Raw genomic sequence first — 21,788 nt, 5'->3', positions numbered from 1 at the left:
CTGTTTCTCAAGTGTGTTTGTGCCGTTTAGATTCCCTTTTCCCTATTATAGCTATTTATGTATTTATTTATTCATTCATTCATTCATTCGAGGCACTATTCTAACATCTTGACATTATATCTATTCTAATTCATTTCATCCTCACAACAGTAGTACTATGCCCATTTTACAGACAAGAGAAATTAAATAAAGTGCAGAGCAGTTGAGTTTCTTCACCCAAGGTCACAGATGGGGTCAAGCCAGAATACTTGCTCTGAGCCGCTGAGCTTCACATAAAATTTGTATGTTTCTTGTTAAATTTTCTTTTCATTTTAGTTTTTGCTATTCCCATCTCTTTTAGTGTTCATATGAATATAACTCCCACAAACCAGGAGAAGATGGGCATCCCTCACTAGAGAGTCCCCCAAACTCTCTGGGTTTTGTACTAGTCCAGAGGTTGTTCCTGGTCTCCATCACTGGAAGGTCAGTAAAGGACCCATTCCCAGACGGTGCTGCCACATGTCCTGTTGCTGCCAAAAGCAGGTAATCTCTGAGTCCCTATAGCATCCCTTGAGCCCTAAGCTGTAGGAACTCCTTCAGTTTCCACCTGGCCATTTTCCCAAGGCTTGCCTGCAGCCCCTACATTGTTCAAGAGGACAGAACCGACCCTCCCATCGATTCCCTTCAGTCAGGGCCTGGCTTTTATCTCTCATCTCACAAAACACACACATGCAGTTTAGGGGTGAGCTGTGCAGCTAGATTAAGGTAATCCCAATAGTTCACAACACTCTTCTCAAAGTGTGAGTCATTCAGTCTTGAATAGCTCATCTGGAGAGTACCAATTCCAGTCAAGGATCTCCAGAAGATCCCTCCCCTTTACTTAAGAGTGCAATATAGCTGAATATACACCCAACTTACATGGCTCTAGCCCCTTTGTCAGCTGGCTGCCTTTCTGTCCCTTAAATTCCTGATTTTCACATCCCAGGGAAGTCCAGAGTTCTCCCCATATGGCTTAACAATTAACTACTTCCCCAGGCTTAACAGTTTTTGAATCCCTTTTTTATTTGTCCCTGGCTTCTCATGTGCTCAACATCTTCACCAAAACAGAGCAAAACTCAGCATCTTCACCAATTTCTACAAGAACTTCAACCACGTCAAGCACTTCACAATTTCTGTGGTCTTTCCTGAAGATCATGTCTGAGAGTGCTGTAGGAGTGAGGGTCACATGCGCAGCGCATAGCATCCTGCCATCTCTTTATCCCCCAACCCACCAAGCTCTTCTCTCCTCTCAGATCTCCCCCTCCCTACCTTCTACTAATCAGTCACTTCTTGCTGGTTATGGTCCCTTGGCACCCATTCCTTTCCCTTTTGGCCAAGAGCACTGCAATTATTCAGGTATCCAGTCCTCCCCAGGCAGCTCCTGTGCCTGGGGCAAAGCAGAATCCATCTCCCACCCCCTCCAAAGGTGGGCTTAAGCCAATCAGCATATATTAGTGGCTGTCATTGGTTCAGGGATGGGGCATGGCCCAACTGCAGCCAATGAGATGAGAGAGATGTTGACAGGTTGCTCTAGGAAAGAAGCTTCCTAGCTCCTCTGTGGAAGGTACCTGGAGAAGCTCTCCTTTGTGTTGAATGTGAATCGGGAAGTATGTGGCCTAGAAGCAAGTGGCAGCCATATTGTGACCATGTGGGAAGCCAGGCATAGGATGATTCAGACCAGGTGTTTTGTCATATCATTGAGTTGGGTCAGCCTCACTGAAAGCTCACTGGACTCCCTGCCAATGAATGCTGAGTTATTTTTACTGTCAATGCAACCTTACTTCTCTCTTCCTTCCTCTTGGCCCCAGACTCAGTTTTCTGGGTTCAGCTTCTAACCAAGTGGGCTTATTAAAATTGTGGCCCATACTAAATTTGGTTATCCTTACAGGGAATTCATCAACCAGTTGCTTTTTATTCACCAACCAGCTACTTTTTAATCTAAAGACAGTGAAAATTTTCAGACTGTATCATCTGCATTCAAGTTCTGTTTCAAGGACAATGGTTGTGTTCTTGCCTTCTGGTAACTAAAGGGCCCATCTTGAAGATCTTCCCTCAAATAAAGGGAGATGGAGTTTCAGGTGATCAATGACTTTATTCTAGAAACTGAAACTGCAGGCAACCCCCAATGGGCTATTCTCTAAATGACATTTTTAAAATGTAGAGTTTCTTTTAGCTGAGCCCCCTGGTGTGTCCTTCCTACTTCACACACACACACACACACACACACACACACACACACACACATCTTTCTGTAGAAATTGGGTCCAGAGGAGGTAATTGTTATCAGCTAAATTGCATATACTCCTTTTTTTAAAATTGAAGTATAGTTGATTTACAATGTTGTGTTAGTTTCAGGTGTACAGCACAGTGATTCAGTGATTCAGTGATATGTGTGTGTATATATATATGTGTGTGTGTGTGTATATATATATATATATATATATATATATATATATATATAAATTCTTTTTCAGATTCTTTTCCTTTATAGTTTATTACAAAATATTGAGTATAGTTCCCTGTGCTACATAGTAGGTGCTTGTTGTTTATCTATTTTATATATAGTAGTGTGTATGTGTTAATCCCAAACTCTTAATTTATCCCCCCTCCTGCCCTTTCTCCTTTGGTAACCATAATTTTGTATTCCATGTCTGTGGGTCTATTTATGTTTTGTAAATAAGTTCATTTGTATCTTTTTTTTTAAGATTCTACATATAAACCATATCATATGATATTTGTCTTTGTCTGGCTTACTTCACTTAGTATGATAGTTTCTATGTCCATCCATGTTGCTGCAAATGACATTATTTCATTCTTTTTTATGGCTGAGTAATATTCCATTGTGTGTTTTGTGTGTGTGTGTTTGTGTATACATGACATCTTCTTTATCCATTCATCTGTCAATGGACATTTAGGTTGCTTCCACGTCTTGGCTATTGTAAATAGTGCTGCAATGAATATTGGGGTGCATATGTCTTTTCCAATTATAATTTTCTCCAGATATATGCCTAGGAGTGGGATTGCAGGATCAAATGGCACCTCTATTTTTAGTTTTTTAAAGAAGCTCCATACCGTTTTCCATAGTGGCTGTACCAATTTACATTCCCACCAACAGTGTAGGAGGGTTCCTTTTTCTCCATATCCTCTTCATCATTTATTATTTGTAGTTTTTTGTTGGTGGCCATTCTGACTAGAGTGAGGTGATACCTCATTTTAGTTTGGGTTTGGATTTCTCTAATAATTAGCAATGTTGAGCATTTTTTCATGTTCCTGTTGTCCATCTGTATGTCTTCTTTGGAGAAATGTCTATTTAGGTCTTCTGCCCATTTTTTGATTGGGTTTTTTTTTTTTATATTGAGCTGTATGAGCTGTTTGTATATTTTGGAAATTAATCCCTTGTCAGATGCATCCTTTGCAAATATTTTCTCCCATTCTGTATGTTGTCTTTTTGTTTTGTTTTTGGTTTCTTTTGCTGTGCAAAAGATTTTAAGTTTAATTAGGTCCCATTTGTTTATTTTTGTTTTTATCTGTTACTCTAGGAGATGGATCCAAAAAGTTATTGCTCTGATTTATGTCAAAGAGTGTTCTGCCTATATTTTCCTCTAGAGTTTTATAGTATCCAGTCTTACATTTGGGTCTTTAATCCATTTTTAGTTTATTTTTGTATATTGTGTTAGGGAATGTTCTAATTTTGTTCTTTCACATGTAGCTATTCAGTTTTTCCAGCACCACTTATTGAAGAGACTGTCTTTTCTCCATTTTAATCTTGCCTCCCTTGCTGTAGATTGATTGACCATAGGTGTGTGGGTTTATTTCTGGGCTTTCTATCCTGTTCCATTGATCTATGTGTCTTTTTTTGTGCCAGTACCATACTGTTTTGATTACTGTAGCTTTGAGTATAGTCTGAAGTCAGGGAACCTGTTTCTTCCAGCTTCGTTTTTCTTTCTCAAGATTGCTTTGGCTATTCAGGTTAAAAAAGAGTAAATTGCATATACTCTTTATTTTATTTGAAGTTTCTTTTTCTGTCTCTTTGGAGTATACATACAGGTATGGCTGAGGCTCACTTTATCTAATTCTAGGAGTTTCTCAGCATTATAACATTGAACGCTCATATTTAACTTGGGGAAAATATTTTAGGAGCTAAAAGGAAACCTATCAAGTAGCCAAAAGTGTTTGGAGATCACCTTTATGAATGCTGAATAAAAGTTCATCAGTTTCGAACAAACATGGCTCAAAGCAGAAGTGATCCCAAGGAGACAGCATTTTTAGGGCATAAAGGTAGAAGGAGATAGGAAATGGAAGTCATCCTTTCAGTTTTAACAGATTAGGATTTTTTTTTTTTTCTGATGGCAAATATCCAAAGTCAGTCACTTTTTGGGGGGGAAAAGGAATCAGGTCTAAAGGCTTATACTAATATTGATTAAGATTAGGTCACCTTTTTAACCCCTAGTTTCTTTTATTCATTAAGCAATAATTATTTGTTGATTTCCTACTACAGACCAGACACATGTGGGGGTTTCAGTGGAGAACAAGACTGGTTCCTTGGCAGCTTGGAATCTACAGACTAGTTACCAAAGAAAAGTCCCGGTTATTGTCTCCCGCAGCTCTCCTGGCTGTCAGCACATGCCCTCACTGATCAATCCTGTTACCAGACACTGCCCCTGGGATGAGGGTCACTGGACTTGCTACCACCAAAACTGCCAGATCCTGAGACAAATATTTCCACTAAGTCAATCCCTGAATATCAGCCAGGGCCACAGGCCCAGAACCACAAATACAGTAGGCCCCATCTGAAAGGAACTAAGTTTTAGGCCCAAGAGAATTTTAATGAGTCATTTTTTCCTTGGATGGGAGTGATTTTCACTTCATTTGATCAACTTCTCCCCTCACCAACCCATTTATCTTTAGAATATGGCTTTACTAAAACAAGACTGAGCAGGTGTGAAAGGACCCCACAAACCGTGGGAGCCCTTGGGCATAGAAGGATAGGGAGTCTGTCCCTGATTTTGTGTTAGTTGTGCTGAGTAGGCTGCATGGGCTCAAAGATATTAGGTGATGGTGAAGCCCAGAGTTGAGGACAGCAGGATAACTTGAGAGAGTTGGGGAGCAGTCTTCAAGCTTGAAGCACTGGCTAAGGCCATGGCTGAATGTAGCTTACAACCACCAGGCACAGGATTTATTTTTATTTCATTGATGTAAAAGAAATTTGAGGTTTAAGATTTATGAGAATTATAAGCAAATATGTTTGCAGATGTGATAAGGAAAAATTGTCACTAATCAATTAATTCACATTAACTTTTTATTACCACATAAAGTAGGTGTTCCTTTATAGATAATATAAAAAAGAAAGATTAAGAAGATAAAAATTACTCATAATCCTATCACCAAGGGATCATCACTATTACCATAGCTCCAGTATTTTGCAAATCTTTTTCTTTTTTTCAAAATAAGATTCTATTCTGCATATTCTTTTGTAACTTGCATTTTTTGGCAACTATATATTGAGAACGTTTTTTCATGTCATGGCTTTCTATGACATCCTTTTTGGTGGTTACAGTGTATATTCTATAGTATGGACGCATGATACATTAACTTAAATAATCTCTTTTTATTGGACTTTGAGATTGTTTCCTGTTTAACTTCACTACAAAGAACAGTTTTGCTTCTAATTTTGAAAGATTCCTGCTTGTGTAGTTTAAACAAATCTGGCCCTGTGGAAGGTAGGGCTTTGTGTTGAAGAAGTGGCAGTTTGGAGAAACTAGGAGATCTGCGTCTACTAATTGTTTACCTCTTGTCTGACTAACCAGGTTAACCATTTGCTGCCTCGATTTCCCCTCTGGCAAAATGGGATCATAAGCCTCATACCTTCCATAACCCTGAAACTTCTCAAATTTTCAGGAACATTCAGGGAAAAGTCTGCGTTGAATGGTGTGGAAGCAGTGTCATGGGGCTTCTTGATTGCGGAAAACTGGTCTCCTTTTGCTACGTCAGGAATGGGATCTCGGCCTTTAAAACTTCCCTGTTCTTTTCTCTATGCTCTCTCCCCTCTACCTCCATCCCAGATTGACAGCCCAAAGCACTAGCTTATCAGATCTTATTCTAATGAAAGAGAGGGTGCTTTTTTCCCCTTAGTAGTCATGGCCATAGCCACAACCATAACTGAGTTCTCCTCCAACTCAAAGCATTTGTCTGTTCCAGCCCAGCAGATAAAGCAATTCATTGGACTGTAGAATGTCAGGACCATAAGGGACCACAAAAGTGATCTAGTCTCCTACCCCCATCCCCATGTTATAGAAGAAGAGTGTAATAACATTCGACCAATGTTTTTGGGTTAATGGCAGAGCTGGAACAAGGGGCAGTGCCAGGAGGCCATGTGGCCAAATGACTAAGTACTGTGTCTTTGGGGACAAAATGCCTGGGTCAGTCCTGTATGCAACACTTCTGAGCTGCATACTTTAAATAAGTATTTAAATTTAAATAAGTTGCCCAAGCAACTTATTTAAAGTCCTCAAGTCTCAGTTTCATTTTCTGTAAAATGGGGATGGTACTCAATACTTATTTCATAGGGTTGTTGTAAATGAGATAACATATGAAAAGGGCTGGTACATGATATTTCCCCAGTAAATGTTGGCTATTATTATGATAACAAGGGTTGTTTTTCCCATAGCACTGACTCCTTTGTCCAGTACACAGCCCTCTCCACCTGATTCTTGTGTTGGAACCAGAACTCTTTACCAGCAGCTGACATAGGGATTACTCTTTAGAGAGAGGCTACTCTAAGAAGGTTTGCATTTGAGATGCCCCCAAATTAACCTGTTCCCTCTGGCTGCCTCTTGCTAACCACCAACCCAGTAGCATTTGTGCAGAAAGAGTGGAGCGTGCTGCCTGTGGTCTGAGACAGAAATGTAACCACAGTACCAAAGAAAATTAACAACGTGGCATAGCCTAAGCATCCTGATCCTAGCCCAGGGATGTATAAAACCTGGAGATACATTAGCTCGGAAGGGCCCCTTGTCTTCTCAACAGACCCCTTAGCTTGTATGCAGCCATCCCACCAAATTTCCTTTCTCTTACATGTTTAACTTAAATTTTTCTAGGAATTAAAAACATTGAGGATTTTTAAAAACATGAACTTAATTACTTAAGACCCACAGTCATGGTTGTATAAAGAAAGAAATCCCAGTAATATTACTTATCTATTTATCTATCATCTATCTATCTGTCTATCCATCAAGCATCTATCTACTTTTTAAAAGCAAATCAGGTTTAGTTAATTTCCGTTTTAAGCCTCATTGTGCAATTGACCTGTGATGCCAGTGCCTGCATCCCAGACACACTTGGCTTAAGGACGGGTCTTGTGCACCCCAAGGACCAGAATCACAAATTCTCTAGAGCTGGGTAGGAAAACTGAAAACTCCTTTATTTCTGGCAGATCTTGACAAGCCTTTTTCTTCTTTTACAGAAATTGGGAAATACTCTAGGTTATCTAGGAAATTTTTATTTGATTTATCTGAAGAAATATTTTAAAGCAAAGACTTGTCTAGCATCTCAGGCCAAGGTGCTTCACTGAGTATAGTGTAGGATTGTGTTCAAGGCCATGGGCATAAATACTACCACTGTGGCTGCAGTAGAAATGCTGGCCAAATTGAAATCATCCACTGGGTCCTGTTTTCTTTCCTCCTCCTCTTCCTCTCCCTCCCTCCTCTTCCTCCTCCTCCTTTAATGAAATGAACTTATATTAAATGAGCAAAATGAAAAACTACCAAACTTGCCTTTTCGCACACAAAACAAAACAACAAAATTAGATGATTAAGTGGTGAATTTACTTCTTGTTCAATAAGTACAATGCTTTGACTTCAACAAAAGTTAATTTTTTTCTATGTTTATAATTTGAGGAGAGAGATTTCTTATTTCTTTCTATTGTGACTCTGTATATGTATTTGGAAAAACCTCAAATTGTAATTTCATTTTTTTCATTCTCAGTAAATGTCCAAGTTGCGGCCTAAACCTTAATTATCCCTGGTTGATGTTTAGTCCTGGCTTAATTTGCTTGTTGTTCACCCCCAGGAATAAGCCTGCAGGTGGTCACATATTAAATGGATGTTTCATCTTGTAGGAAATACTTGGGAATAAAATGCCAGAATGGGGTGAATGAAATGGGCAATTGGGAGCCTTGCTCCGCTTTACAAAAAAAAGAAGAAAAAGTCCCTTTACCACTATAAATTGATTGGCCACAGAGAAAACAATAGGGCATGGAGGATGAATAGTAGCCCTTATCCCATGTGAGGACCATTCTACCTCATGCAGGACCCGACCATGTTTATGAGTGTAAACCATGTTTACGCTTCTGCACTTATGCACAAATCTGGAGCCCAAGTCAGTGCCCCGTTTAAAAGAACTAACCTTATGTGTTGTATGCAGCTGTAGAGTCAGTATGTATGAGCATGGTGTGATCACCTGTATAGGCACACTCCTCTGGCAAACACACAGTCTCTCCTGAACAACAATGTCATTAGAATAATTCTTTTTATTTTATTTGTTCAAAGTCAAGCATTCACTCCTTCAGATCACCAGTATCTTATAAGCCCAGTGCTGGCACATTGCTGCAGGACTGGGACAAAGAGATGATGTTACAGTCTGGTTTCTATGGCAACAGAGGAGGGGTAAGGAAAACCGAAATGTTGGAAACACCCATTCTGACAATTGTGACATAATTCAGGTTATTACAAGGACGTAACTACCAAAGAAGCAAAAGTGTCATTACCTTGCAGCTCGTGTCAGCAAAAAGCTACACTGCACATTTCTCTTAGTTGGGCTGCTAAGAGGAAGGAAACACAAAACACACACACACACACACACACACACACACTCGCGCACCTCGTTTTCCGCATGTAAAATGTGTGTGTTCTTTAAAAGCCAGTGGTTGGCTGGTTTTCTGGATATGATGTGGTTGAAGCTGTCATCGTAATGGAAATTCATTGCTGTAGCTATGGTAAATCGAGTTTTCTGCCTGTGCTGAATGCATTAGTCTAATGAGATGTTTGCAGCCGGAGAGCAGGGCTGCTGGAGACTAACTGTGAGCTACTAACACACGGGTGGAAGATTAGCTTTTGCAATACTCGGTTTGCATGTACTGAAAGTCATCTGTCTTCTGAGTCAACATTCCTGGCCTGGTAAAGAACCTGATCAGGGCTCTGGTGAACGAGCTGTAGGTAAGGGAGATGCACAATCGGAGGGTGTGCCATTGACATGGGATCCTTCTCTTTTCACTAGAAGCATAACAGATTACCTGTTTCAGTTCTTCTGGATTGCATGCCTACATTTACAGCAATGCACGAGTGTCCTGCACTAAAACCGCTGAGGCAGGCAGGTAAACTTTAGTTCCTCCTACTCAAAATACAGTGTTTGATTTCTTGACCAGATCTCAGAGGGGAAGACATAGTATAGAATTATATAGTTTATCAATTTGGGGTACATATACTACTCTTTCACTCTGCATTTGAATATGTAGAAAGTTATTTTTTTTCCCAAATGTGCACTCAAATAATTGGTTAGTGGGTTTTTTTGGCATGATGATTTCACTTTGCTTTGTTCTGTTTTTTTAATTTAAAAAATTGTAGTATGTCTTGGGATAAAAATATTTACCTAAAATTTAATTTTTATAATCAGTATGTTGTGAACATGTAAGAGTGGTTTTTATAATTGAATTTTGTTTTTTATATCTCAGATGGAATATTTTTTATGTGTTTGTACTAGTTTTTCCTAATTTACCAGCATAGATGAGAATACTATTTATTGCTAGTTGCTGGTGTTGGTTAGTTTTGGGGAAAAAAACCAGGTGACTATGGAGTGTCAGGAGCAGTTTTCCCAAGTTCAAATACAGAGTCACCTCCTTCCCAGGTAGGGCTTTGTGTGACTTGAATCCAGGGGCGTGATTGCTTGCTGAGCCGGACAGGACAGTGGATGAGGGTGAGGTGCGGGCTGCAGGTAATCATTAGATTTGATGGTTGAGGTGCTCAAAAGTTCTTTCTATTACCTGTAACAGTGAAGGAGAGGAGGCGCTGGATTCTGTGATGATACTCAAGAGGGTCCGACAATCAGTAGCTTCCTGAGAAAGTGGCTTTTTGGTTCGTCTCAGAAATTGTGGTATTTGAGAAAGTAATCCAGTCACTTCAGAATCCAGATGTTTGTTGTATACTCTGTTTTTCTTCCTTTTCAACCAGAGGAACCATTTTTGAAGAGTGAGAAACATAGTTGCTTTTTTTTCCCTCAAGACTTTAAAATATATATATAAGATAGGATATTTGGAGTGAAAGCATAAAAATAACTATGAAGGAATTTATAGTGTGGAAAAGTAACTACCTAGGGGTGCAATATTCATGTGCAGCATTTTTGTGTGTATTGTTTGGTAGAACTAGCCTGAAAAAATGAAGCGGGTATTTGAGCAACAGCGCTCGGTGAAGATTACCTAGTGAATCGTCTAAACTCAAATAAAATGTGAATGTAGAGCCTTCAGTTTTAGGGAAGTTGTCTGGTGGCTTCACAATCTACCTTTCAAACATATTTGTGACAGATATTTTTAAAAATATGAATGTGTTTTCTTTATCTTTGTGTATGTGGAGAGGCTGTGTAATATTTTTGTAAATAATTTGTCTGCTTGATTTGTGGAATTATAAGAAAAGTGAAAATTCTGCAAACACCCAGTTCTTTTATGTTTAACATGTTTAAATTTCTTCCCTGTGCCACTAAAATGACTTCTATTTTGCCGCCAGGACCCCCCCCCCAAACCACAACAGCAAGAATTTAAAAAACTGACAAGTAAATGAACAATAATAGAAAGAAAACAATAAGAGATACAAGAGTAAATTGCTTTGGGTCATCTATTTGCTTTTGGTGGTGTGTTTTTGAGGCAAGTGAAACCAGCAGAAGCAGTTTCACTTTCTAGTTCTTGGCTTCTTCGGGCTGGGGTCGCAGGAGCTCCTCCAACAGCAGGTAAGACAAGCAGACCAGCTGCTAGAACACAAGCCAACCCCAGGTACTGTCTCTGCTGTAAAACTTTTATATTGAAAATTTGAAAGAATAATGACTTTTAAAATGTGAAATAACATTTGCTTATTATAAAATTCAAGCGATGCCCCAGAGTACAAAGATAGAATTTTAAAAAGTTTTTAAACTTTAAATGATGTGAAAAATCACCTGCAGAAACCTCTCATATCGTGGCGGCTTTTATATATTTTTTAATCTAAATTTTGGATCTTAAATATTACAACAAGTTTAAGGAAACATTGCTGAAGTGCCCTTAAATCAAAACAAGGAATGCTCAGAGAGAAATATCTTTACACACACGTGGGAAGTTATAGTTTAGAGTGTTTTGGAGGTCTGCAGTTCGGCGTGGCTGGCTGACACATCACACACATTCACTCGCTCCTGAAGACACTTTAGAGCGAACACGGGGTCCTGGCAGGCAGAGGTGGGGTGGAGCTCGGAACTGGCTCCCTGGGGCCCCGGGCAGAGCTCCGCGGGACGAGGTTTCTCCCGAGTCTGTACCCTTGGAAGTCTCAGCGTCACACTGACGCCAGGTGGCCGGGCGTTCTTACCCCGATCAAAACGTCCTGGAGAGAGCAGGAGGCGACACTGCCTGGGAGCTTCACAGCCCAAGCACCTCCAGTTTCATTCCTTGAGGCTTTTCTTCCACGGAGCCTCTGCTTTTATTTGCAGATGGCGTGGGAGAGAAGGGAAAAGAGATGAGGAAAGACTCTTTTCCCATCAAATTAACAAAGGACATAAAATTAGGTCTCACATTTTGGAAATGAAGTTTGTGAAAGCGGTCCCTTTTGGTTTGAGCACATGTGATTCTTAATTTCGGTGGACAAATCTGACATTTCTAGGAGAGCTTTGTTTAAGTGTCTCCTGGACATACTTCTTAATCCTGCAATCTCTCTAAAGGCTAGTTTGAGATTTACATGTTTTTAATGTTTTTGTTGCCTTCAAAGGCAGACAGGTGAGGAGAGGCGAGGGGGATAAAAAAACAGCCCCTGGGAGAAAAATCAAATGGTTTTATACTATATAATGTAACAGAAGCCACCACTGTGTCTAGTAAATTACTCTAAATTTTAATTGAGTCACAAAAGCCACACCATAAGCTTTAAAAATTACCCTTTTATCAATAAGGTGATAATTAACTTTCTCTGGAATTAACAATTCTCTCAGCCCCCGGCAGTCTGCAGCATAGTAAGTTCTCTGGAATCTTGCCAATTTTTAACAATTGGTCTTTTGGCAAACCTACTGGATTTTAATTCAAACATCTATTGTGACATTTTCCAATGTGCTTCAAAGACCATTAGGATCACTCAAATTGTAAAATTTCTGAGGTTGAAAGAGTGACTCGGAGTGTTTGGATTGCATTTGCATCTGTCACTTTCTCTTTCTTAATTTTCCTTTTCTACCTTTCCCCCCAAAACCTCTGCATTTGCAAGAGCGCCACACGCTAGTCTCTGCTGTAAATCTCTGCTAGAATCTCTGCTGTAAATCGCTGTGGCGAATCCTGCATTCGTTGGTACGTTCAAACCAAGTTCGAGTCTTTGGCTGTGAGCCCACGAGGTTCTAAGTGTTTTTCACTGTTGCGCTCATCTCGGTTTCCGTTCTGGCAAGGGTTCGTTCCTTAATACGTCTTCAGAGTCTCACCCTGGGGTTGTCAGATGCTGAGATTCAGACTGAGGCTCAAAGAAGAGGAGCTGCAGGCCATTTTAGACGTGCTCAGGGCTGTTTGAAATGTGGCTTATTCTGACCTATGTGTATAAATGTCTGAGGAGGCAGAGGACCTCTGGGCACTTCAGAGCAGCCTGCTCCACAACAAAACCCCTGTGCCCCACTCCCCAGTGCTGTTGGTCACTTGTGGGTGGCATCCAGGGGCAGCTTGAGGAGGGACACTGCTATTTGGCCACAACAGCTGGAAGGCAAGTGGCGATGTGTGCAAATCACTCCTTCCAGGAGTCAGACCTCTCTCTCCACCCTCTGGGTTCTTCAAATGTTAGCGTTGGTGAGCTGTTGCCTGTCTCAGCTAATAGACCTGGCTAGAACAGGATGCTGGAGACAAAACTTCCTGCTGGGTTAAACTGGCAGTTCTGACACAGTCAAGAACATCCCTGCCTTCAGGAGCGGGGGATGGAGACGAACAGCCAGCAGGATTCCTGCATTCTGGAATAAATCAGCATTTTTCAACCTGAAGAGGCACTTTGCCACCACTGAGGAGGTAAAACACCTCTTGCTTCTTGAAGTGATTACTTCGTGGACTATCACTGCTTCTTGCAGTGATTATTTTAGGACAGAAAGGAGTTTATTACCCAGTGGCAATTCTCACTTTGCATTAGGCTGAAAAGTCATTCCACTGAGTCTATGTGACACCTGGAGTAACAGGAGTATATTCCGAAATCCACATCGCGGGCTGCCCTGGGATTGCTACTGTTACTGTTTGACCAGTTGTGATTTAGAGAGAATCTGGTGGCACCAAACTGTATAATCTCCTCTTTACTCTCCCACAAACTCAGACACGTTCTCCCTAAATTATTTGTGGGGAGGCAGGTGTGCGTTCTTTTTCATCAGCTTCATTTATCGATCACATAAATGGAACTTGGTCCCAGTGTTGCTGCTTTTTTTTTTTTCTTTTTTCGGTACGCGGGCCTCTCACTGTTGTGGCCTCTCCCTTTGTGGAGCGCAGGCTCCGGATGCACAGGCTCAGCGGCCATGGCTCAAGGGCCCAGCCGCTCCGCGGCATGTGGGATCTTCCCGGACCGGGGCACGAACCTGCGTCCCCTGCATCGGCAGGTGGATTCTCAACCACTGCGCCACCAGGGAAGCCCCTGGTGTTGCTGCTTTTTAGGAAGGATTGCACACTCCTTTGAGCCCTTTGGGGAAGGAGCTGGACTGAGGAGTGGTGGCCTTACTGTCTCCAGAGGGCATTCAGTGCAGAAGCAGAGGAGTGGAGTTGGCTGTTGTGAGAAAATTAATGTGCCAGGGAAAAATAGTGTCAACGCTGTGCTTTGAAAGGTGGTGACGTTGTCTGGTTAGCCCTGTGATGGTGACTCAACTTTTGTGAGCTGAATATTTGGTAACACAAGACTTTGCCCTTTTTGTCTCTCTGTGCTGACCATTCTAGAGCAAAAGCCCCAGTTCTTTCAAAACACACACATATGGTTGAAATTCATTCTAAAGAAATATACAGCCTTTCATGAAGATGGTCACTAAACTTGCGAGCAAATGCTGATCTGGGCAGAGCAAAGAATTACTCTGGTTAGGTCCTAGTCCAGCCCAGGGAAAATGGCACTGAACAAAGATAAAACCCAGAGGAGAGAGCCTATTCCATCCCTCTTCCAGTGAGGACTTGGGCATCACCCTCCCTCCTATATCCCCTGGTGCAGTTCAGAAGGGATTCAGTAATAGCCAGCAGTAGCACAAGGCTGTCAGCTCACAGAGCTTTACGGGTCGTTCGTTTTGTTTTGGAAGGAGAGATTTTCTATGTTCCCTTTTGCATTTGCCCACAAGTCATCCAGGGACATCATCATTCTGATGAGAAAACCAGGGTGGAACGCCAAGGAGTGTGTTTTTCTCTGGTCTCTGGAGGCAGGCCCTGAGCCCTCTCACCAGACTGATGTTAACACTTATAGTGGCCATGTGTGAGGGTCTGCCTTGAATGCAGTCTTTGAGCAGGCCTGTGACTGGCCTCAGGATTTGAATCCTGTTTTGACAGGGCCTTGGTAAAAGAAAAAAAGAAGAATTGAGGAGAAAAACCCAAGGTGAAAACCAACTTCGGGGCATTCACACTTTTTGTTTTGGAGCCAGGATTTGGAGGTTGTGTTACTTAATTCCTTTTGGCCTAGCCATTTCTAAACTACTACAAGCCAATAGGAATCATTCTCATTCTTTGTGGCCTTCCAGAAAAGAGGCTGACCTCTTTCCTTCACAGCCTTTAGGATTCAGTGCTCTCACTATTGGGAAATTATGATGATGCCAAGGCCTAATCAAACAATTAGTTTTTAAGATATGCTATTTATCTTAAAGTGAATAACTCAAAAACATTGGGTGAGGCATTGGGTTTATTCATCAGGAAAGAACTCCACTGTGGGAATAGAGTTTTGTCATTTTCCAGTCCCAAGAAACCTATGGTCACTGATTTGATTCATACTGTTGCCCTTGTTGCCTGTGCTAGGGGACTTTGCCATGAAATTTGGGAGTCAATCCAATAGCCATCAGTGCATTCCCACTTCTATTGAGAATTCCCCCTTACAGATGCCAAAAGATACTCAAGCATGTTTGATTATATCACTTTAAGACCTCATTTGCAAAGATGCTTCAAGTGGAAAGCTGTAGAAAGCTTTAAATTTTGGTGCACAAATTAAGCATAGAAACAATGAGAAGAAAAAAAAAACACAACTGGCTCTAATGCCTGAAATCACCACCTACAGCGTGAAGATATAGCCCTTGTATTGAGTGTTTGTAGTGTAATTAATACTAAGTATTTAGCACAGTACAAATGTGTATTGTATTAATGAAACCAGGTGAATATAAACTGTCTCCAGGGAACTGAAGTCAGAAACAGAAGTTGGGATGCAATGTGTGTGACGATGCGTGGAGGCCAAAGATATGTGATGGTACAATGGACTGGTCCTTTCTTTCTATTGCCCTCCTTTTAGTAAGAAGTCTCTTGGCATGAACCTAGTAAAGAATAAAGGACCTAAAAGTTCTCTGATAGCAGAGTAAAGAAAAAGCACATTCAGAAAAGTTTGTCTTTTACACACGTTTCCCTGGAAGCAGCCCAAATCTGCTAGGGTCAAGGGTGGAGAAATTGAGTTCTTATTAGTTGGCTTGAGACCAGAGTAGTGTGGAATAAATGGGAAGTATAATCATGTAAAAAATCTACTTCTGTTAGGCCACTGCTTTTATGACTATATTTGGCATATTCATGCCTGAGGAAAAAATATTTCCATGGGACCAAAGACTTAGCCAGTCTTTGTAGATTTCTAACAGTGGACAGTTACATGGCTTCCTGGGCAAAATTAAGCAGTCCCAGGCTGCCCTTTGGTTGAGATTTCATGTATTCTGCTTGTGTACTTGGTAGACTGATTATCAGTTTCCAGGGGAGTTTGTTTTTCATCCCTGAGAATACAGATTTGGGACAGGATAAGAAGAATTTACACTGGGACCATGGATCCACTTAAGTCCCAGACCATTTTCTAGCCAGGTCACCCCTCTGTGGAAGCTGGAAGGTTAAAGTAATAACCTAAATAATGAGCTTAAGGGAAAAACATCTGACATTTGAAGGGAAGAGTTAAAAGTAAAAACCTCTACTCTGAGAAGTGATCTCTAAGTGATTCCCAGTTTCTTTAACTGAATGGGTTTTGAAGACCTCCCTCCCAGGGCAGCCTCAATCTCTCCCCTAGTGTCTGCAAAGGATGCAGCCTACATCCTCAAGGGGCTGCCCCTTCCATTGTTGGAAGCTCCAATTGTTAGCAAGGGAATCTTTTCCCCAGAAGTTCCCTCGGCTTCTTCCTCCAGTATATTCTTCCTCCTGTGAGGGTGTTCTTTGTCCTCAGAGCCGCACATAATAAATCAGAATGGAGCAGCATGGATTTTGAGTGGCTACCAGTGTGACCCAGTTCAAGTATCGTGGCAACTCTGGGCCGCCCTGAACCTCCCCTCCTCCCAAGGATGGTATTCCTGTTAGTGTCCACTGCTGAGGCCCAGTGCCTTGAATATGGCAAGTGCTCAATACATATTTGTTGCATGAATGAATGAATGAGTAAATGAATAATGTCAGCATGGGCAGAGGCAGCATAGTGTTGTGGAAAGGGCATGCACACTCTTTGGTGTTACCCCTACTTTACTAGATCATAGGATATAATATTTCAGAAGTTGGGAAGGTTACTTTGGATAATGTGTATAAAATTCAAAGGAGACAGTATATGGAAAAGAGCATTATAAACTGTAAAGTGCTGTATGAACAGTAGTGTTACCAATGAGGGTTCTTAGCCTCCTTAATCAATGGAAATTGATCAGAGGCTAGACAAGAAATTCAGGCAAGGCTTTATTGGGGCCCCTGGTGCAGCAGCGGGGAGCAAGGACAAGTAACAGTTTCCCTTGCTCGCTTCCTGAGGGCAGGCCAGCTGGTTCCTTATATGGGATGAGGGTAGGGGTGTGCCCAGGGGTCAGGCCGGAGGGGTGGCTTAGGTGGTTTGCCCACCCCTTTGGTGGTGCTGAGTGCAGGGGGCATGCGCAGTGCCCTGCTTTTGCTCCCAACACCTTTCTTTTGCTTCTGGCTCTTCAGAAGTGGCAGTTGGGTTTTTGGTCTTTTGGTCCATGATTTGCCCCAACTGCACATGCACACAGCTATTTTTAGTCCCTTATAGTTTCTTTGTATTTTGTTGCTTCAGGAGACATTTGTCGGGGTGCAAGCACTGCAGCAAAGGGTCCCAGGTCCCCGGTCCCAGCCTATCTCAGTAATAAATTCATGTTTCCACTTATTGAGCACTGTATGCTCAGGGGTGCTGAGGGAAGCACTAAACATGCTTTATCTCATTTGTTTGATTTAATCCACATAGGAAGTCAATATGGGAGAGGCTATTTTTATCTCCATTACACAGGTAAGGAAACTGAGGCTTAACTTGTCATGTGTCACATGACCATGTGAAGTATGTTGAGTCTTGCGTTAAGTTTTGAAAAGCTGTTGAAGCATCCATGTCTTTTCACCTGTGAGGGCTGAAGAGAAAGAGTTCTTTCATGCCTCAATGCCAGCTGCTCCTGCTTGGCCTGGCTGGGCTGCTCCTAGGTCCAGCAGGTTCCAGAAAGGAAATGATTCCTTGGTGTTTCCACTTGGAAAGGCATTTTTGATCCACACAAACTTCTTTTAAAGCAGTGGATTCCCGGCCTGTCACACTCAACCCTCATTTTTATTACCAATATTTTTAATGCCCTGTTTACAATCCTGAAGTGAATTTCCCAGATAATATAACCCACCCACATCCACAATTTAAGAAAAATCAGCATGATGTCACACCTGAGATCCAAAGAGGAACGAAGGCAGCATAATTTGTAATTATTTCCAGTGCAGGTGCCTGTCTCTGGATGCCAGTGACGTGATCAGGTGCTTGACATTTGCTACCTCCAGTGCAGCTAAAACAGGCGAGTGATACTGGAGACTTGGATAGCACAAGCTTGTGCTGCTGCCAGTGACATGATTTTTCCAAAATGGTAAACAACTCTTGGAATTCTGAACAAAATAGAGAACAGTCTTTCCTTGGTTTATGTACTAATTGAATTCCTGGAAAATATTATAGCTGAATAGAAATACATTATGTTTATACGCAAAACGAAGTTAGTTCTAGATTCAGAAAAACGAGGTCTTCACTTACGTGACTATATGGTGAGCAAGTGCTTCATTATGTGTGACAGCTGCGTGCACCCAGCGTCCCTCGTCTCTGCCCTCCTAGTATAGTAATGCTCACCCTGCCCCCTGCATTGGACCAGAGCATTTCCAAAAGGGCCCTCTTCAGGGGTGTGATCACCACCACCGAGGACCTGTGGATCAGAGCATGCCAACTGCCATGCTTTGCACTCTCTCCTCCCTCCCCAAACACCTGATTAATTATGGCTTAGAAAAAAGATGGTTCTGTTTTGCCAGCTCCCTACATGATTACTAAGCAGAGCCATCTCAAATATCATGGCAGGAATTTGGGGGTAACTTTGACATTCTGAGAAGATGCTCGCTAGCGAATTTCCTCCAAACACTGCAGCTTTAAGCTAAGTGAGAAGGCTCTTTGTATCATGTCTCATTCTCCTTCAGAGTATGAATAGGCTTTATCATAAATACAGTATTTTAAAAATACCTTTGTAAAATCATCAGTTTTTTCTGGGTTTGCTTAAAAGCATTAACTCTTACTGACTAAAGTAAGACTTTTTACTAGGTAAAAAGGATAGCCCTGGAACATACCATTATTCCACTTTACAGACAACACTCCCCCACCCCCGAGATTCAGTGAGTTTAAACTCAAGGTCACCCGGCAAGTGGTATAACTGGTGTCAAAGCTAGGTGTGCCTGACTTCAAAGTGATGCCTTTGCTCCAGTGTGACCTGGCTCCTGCCTTAGTTCTTAGACGATACACTTTTATCCATGATGTGGAAATCCCATGTCTGAGGACTTTCTCCTTCTTCAGCACATAAGAATGGGATGAAGGAATAAAGATGGCACAGATCCTTTGACATTCCTACCATGGAGCTGTGGAGTCTAATTCTCTCTCTTTGACTCTGGGCTGTCCTAAGTGACTTCCTTGGCTCATAGGAGGTGGCGGAAGTCACGTTCCAGGACAGACAGGAGGAATCTCTGGGACTCTCCAAATACTTGCCCTTGGAGCACTGAGCCACCACATAAGAAGTGTGACTGCCCCAGGGCTACCAGGCCATAAGAAGTCAGAGCTCTGTGGAGAGGTGCTGGAGGATGAGACACCAAGGGGAGAGAGGAATAGGCATGAAACACGGAGCCATTAGACATGTGAGTGAAGATACCATCCTGGAAGTGGATCTTTCTGTCCCAGCCTCCCCGGCTGATGCCACAAGGATCAGAAACAAACTGCCCAGTTGAGCCTTTCCTGAATTCCTGACCCATAAAACGGTGAGACCTACATAATAAGCCAAAGCTTGGAGTAGTTTTAAGTGTAGCAACTGATAACTGAAGCACACAGTAATGGCATTCTCTCTGTTTTATTGTGTATTGAGTATTACTTTTGATGCCTAAGAGGAAAGGATTTTCCACTTGAAAGGAGGGTAAAATTCACTATAAAATATAGTTGATCGGGCTTCCCTGGTGGCGCAGTGGTTGAGAGTCCGCCTGCCGATGCAGGGGACACGGGTTCATGCCTTGGTCTGGGAAGATCCCACACGCCGTGGAGCTGCTAAGCCAGTGAGCCATGGCCACTCAGCCTGTGCATCCGGAGCCTGTGCTCCGCAACAGGAGAGGCCACGACAGTGAGAGGCCCGCATACCACAAAAAAAAAAAAAAAAAAAAAAAAAAAAAAAAAAAAAAAAAAATATATATATATATATATATATATATATATATATATATATATATAGTTGATCTCCATTTACTAGGGACTGAAATGAGAGACAGAAGTTTTGTGCCATATACAGTTACCATCAGAAGTGTGTGTTTTCAGGGGAACTATTATTTTAATAAGTGTGTATTTAATTTTAAAGTTAGCTTATATATTTATATTTTTAACAAAAGTATTTGATTTAAACTTGTCAATATGACAAAGTTGCATTTTAAAATGCATTTATTTAAATAAGCTATTTAAAGATTTAGTAGGTATTAAGTAAATATGGTACAGGAGGTGTATTATTAGGGTTCTCCAGAGAAACAGAACCAATAGTATAGATAGATAGATAGACAGATTCGAGACAGAGATCTATTATAAGATGTCGGCAGGGAATTCCCTGGTTGTCCAGTGGTTAGGACTTGGTGCTTTCACTGGCGAGGGCCCATGTTCAATCCCTGGTTGGGGAACTAAGATTCTGCAAGCCACACAGAGCAGACAAAAAAAAGGAATTGGCTCCCATGATTATGGAGACTGAGAAGTTCCACAATCTGTGGTCAGCAAGCTGGAGACCCAGGAGAGCCAATGGTGTAGTTCCAGTCTGAAAGCTGGAAGACTCGAGAACCAAGAAGAGTTGATGTTTCAGTTCAAGTCTGAGGGCAGGAATAAAATGATGTCCCAGCTCAAAGGCCACCAGGCAGGAGGAGTTCCCTCTTACTCAGCCTTTATGTTCTATTCAGGCCTTCACCTGATTGGATGAGCCCCACCCACATTAGAGAGGGCAAATCTGCTTTACTCAGACTACAGAGTCAAATGTTAATCTCATCCAAAAACATCCTCACAGATACACTTAGAATAAAGTTTGACCAAATATCTGGTTACCCCATGGTTCAGTCAAGTTGACACGTAAAATTAACCATCATAGGAGGTGTTCAGACATGACAAATGTTGCGAAGGATCCAAAGTTTGCTAAGCACTCCACTGTGCCCTAGATCCCTATCTCTGGTCTGAGGGTTTGGAGCTGATATCCTTGGTGATATTGCTTAGTTCACCTATAGAGACTGTGATCCTCTGAATCCTTCACATAGTGTCTTCTGGAAGAGTTATTCTTTGGCTTTCAGAGCAGCTTTTAGAGAATGTCTCTGTTGGTGACGCTACTTCTGGGAAGGTTTGAGCCACCCTTCAGACTTCTGGCTGCCTTCCTGGGAGTGGCTGTTCCCTGCCTCTCCCAGCTGGCTGCCATGTTTGCTGTCGGTGCCTTGGGCTGCCCACAGTTCTACAGTTGCCGTTCAGGTTCCCTGACAGCTCCTGCACAGGATTGTATGTCACAGCAAGCTTGGTTCTCTGGTGAGAGAATGTCTGCCCCAGAAGTCAGGGTCGCCAGACACCCTGTCTCAATATGTAATGTGAAGCCTGGCTCAGTGGTGACAAGGAGCTCAGACGTGATGTATACGATGTGACATCATAGGAGCTATGATAGGTCCATGTCTCATGACCATGAAGGGAGCTGAACATTTTCATGTCCCCCTCTGGGCTGGGCTTATTTGGATGATGCTATGTAGCACCATCAATTTCACTTACCCACTGTCCCCTCTCTGTGAATTCGTGTCTAAACTGCCCTTGGAAGTGGAATAAAAAGTCTTTAGGGAAGCATTTTAATCTCTTTGACCTCTTTGACTTAGTGTC

The 21,788-nt window shown here is 41.9% G+C and overlaps 1 protein-coding gene across 1 annotated transcript in view; it reads left to right on the top strand.

Annotated features, from left to right (window-relative positions):
• Nucleotides 1-470: 470 nt before the first annotated feature.
• SCML4 (Scm polycomb group protein like 4) overlaps nt 471-21,788 on the top strand; it is a 130,634-nt gene continuing 109,316 nt past the window's right edge. Inside the window, exon 1 of the mRNA XM_059083935.2 lies at nt 471-522. The gene's annotated coding sequence lies outside the window, so the exon portion shown is untranslated. The remainder of the gene's footprint in view (nt 523-21,788) is intronic.

Source organism: Kogia breviceps, chromosome 13 (genome assembly GCF_026419965.1).
Source record: "Kogia breviceps isolate mKogBre1 chromosome 13, mKogBre1 haplotype 1, whole genome shotgun sequence".
Taxonomy (NCBI): domain Eukaryota; kingdom Metazoa; phylum Chordata; class Mammalia; order Artiodactyla; family Physeteridae; genus Kogia; species Kogia breviceps.
Note: the sequence above shows the minus strand (reverse complement) of the source record. Positions and strands in the feature narration are given on the sequence as shown.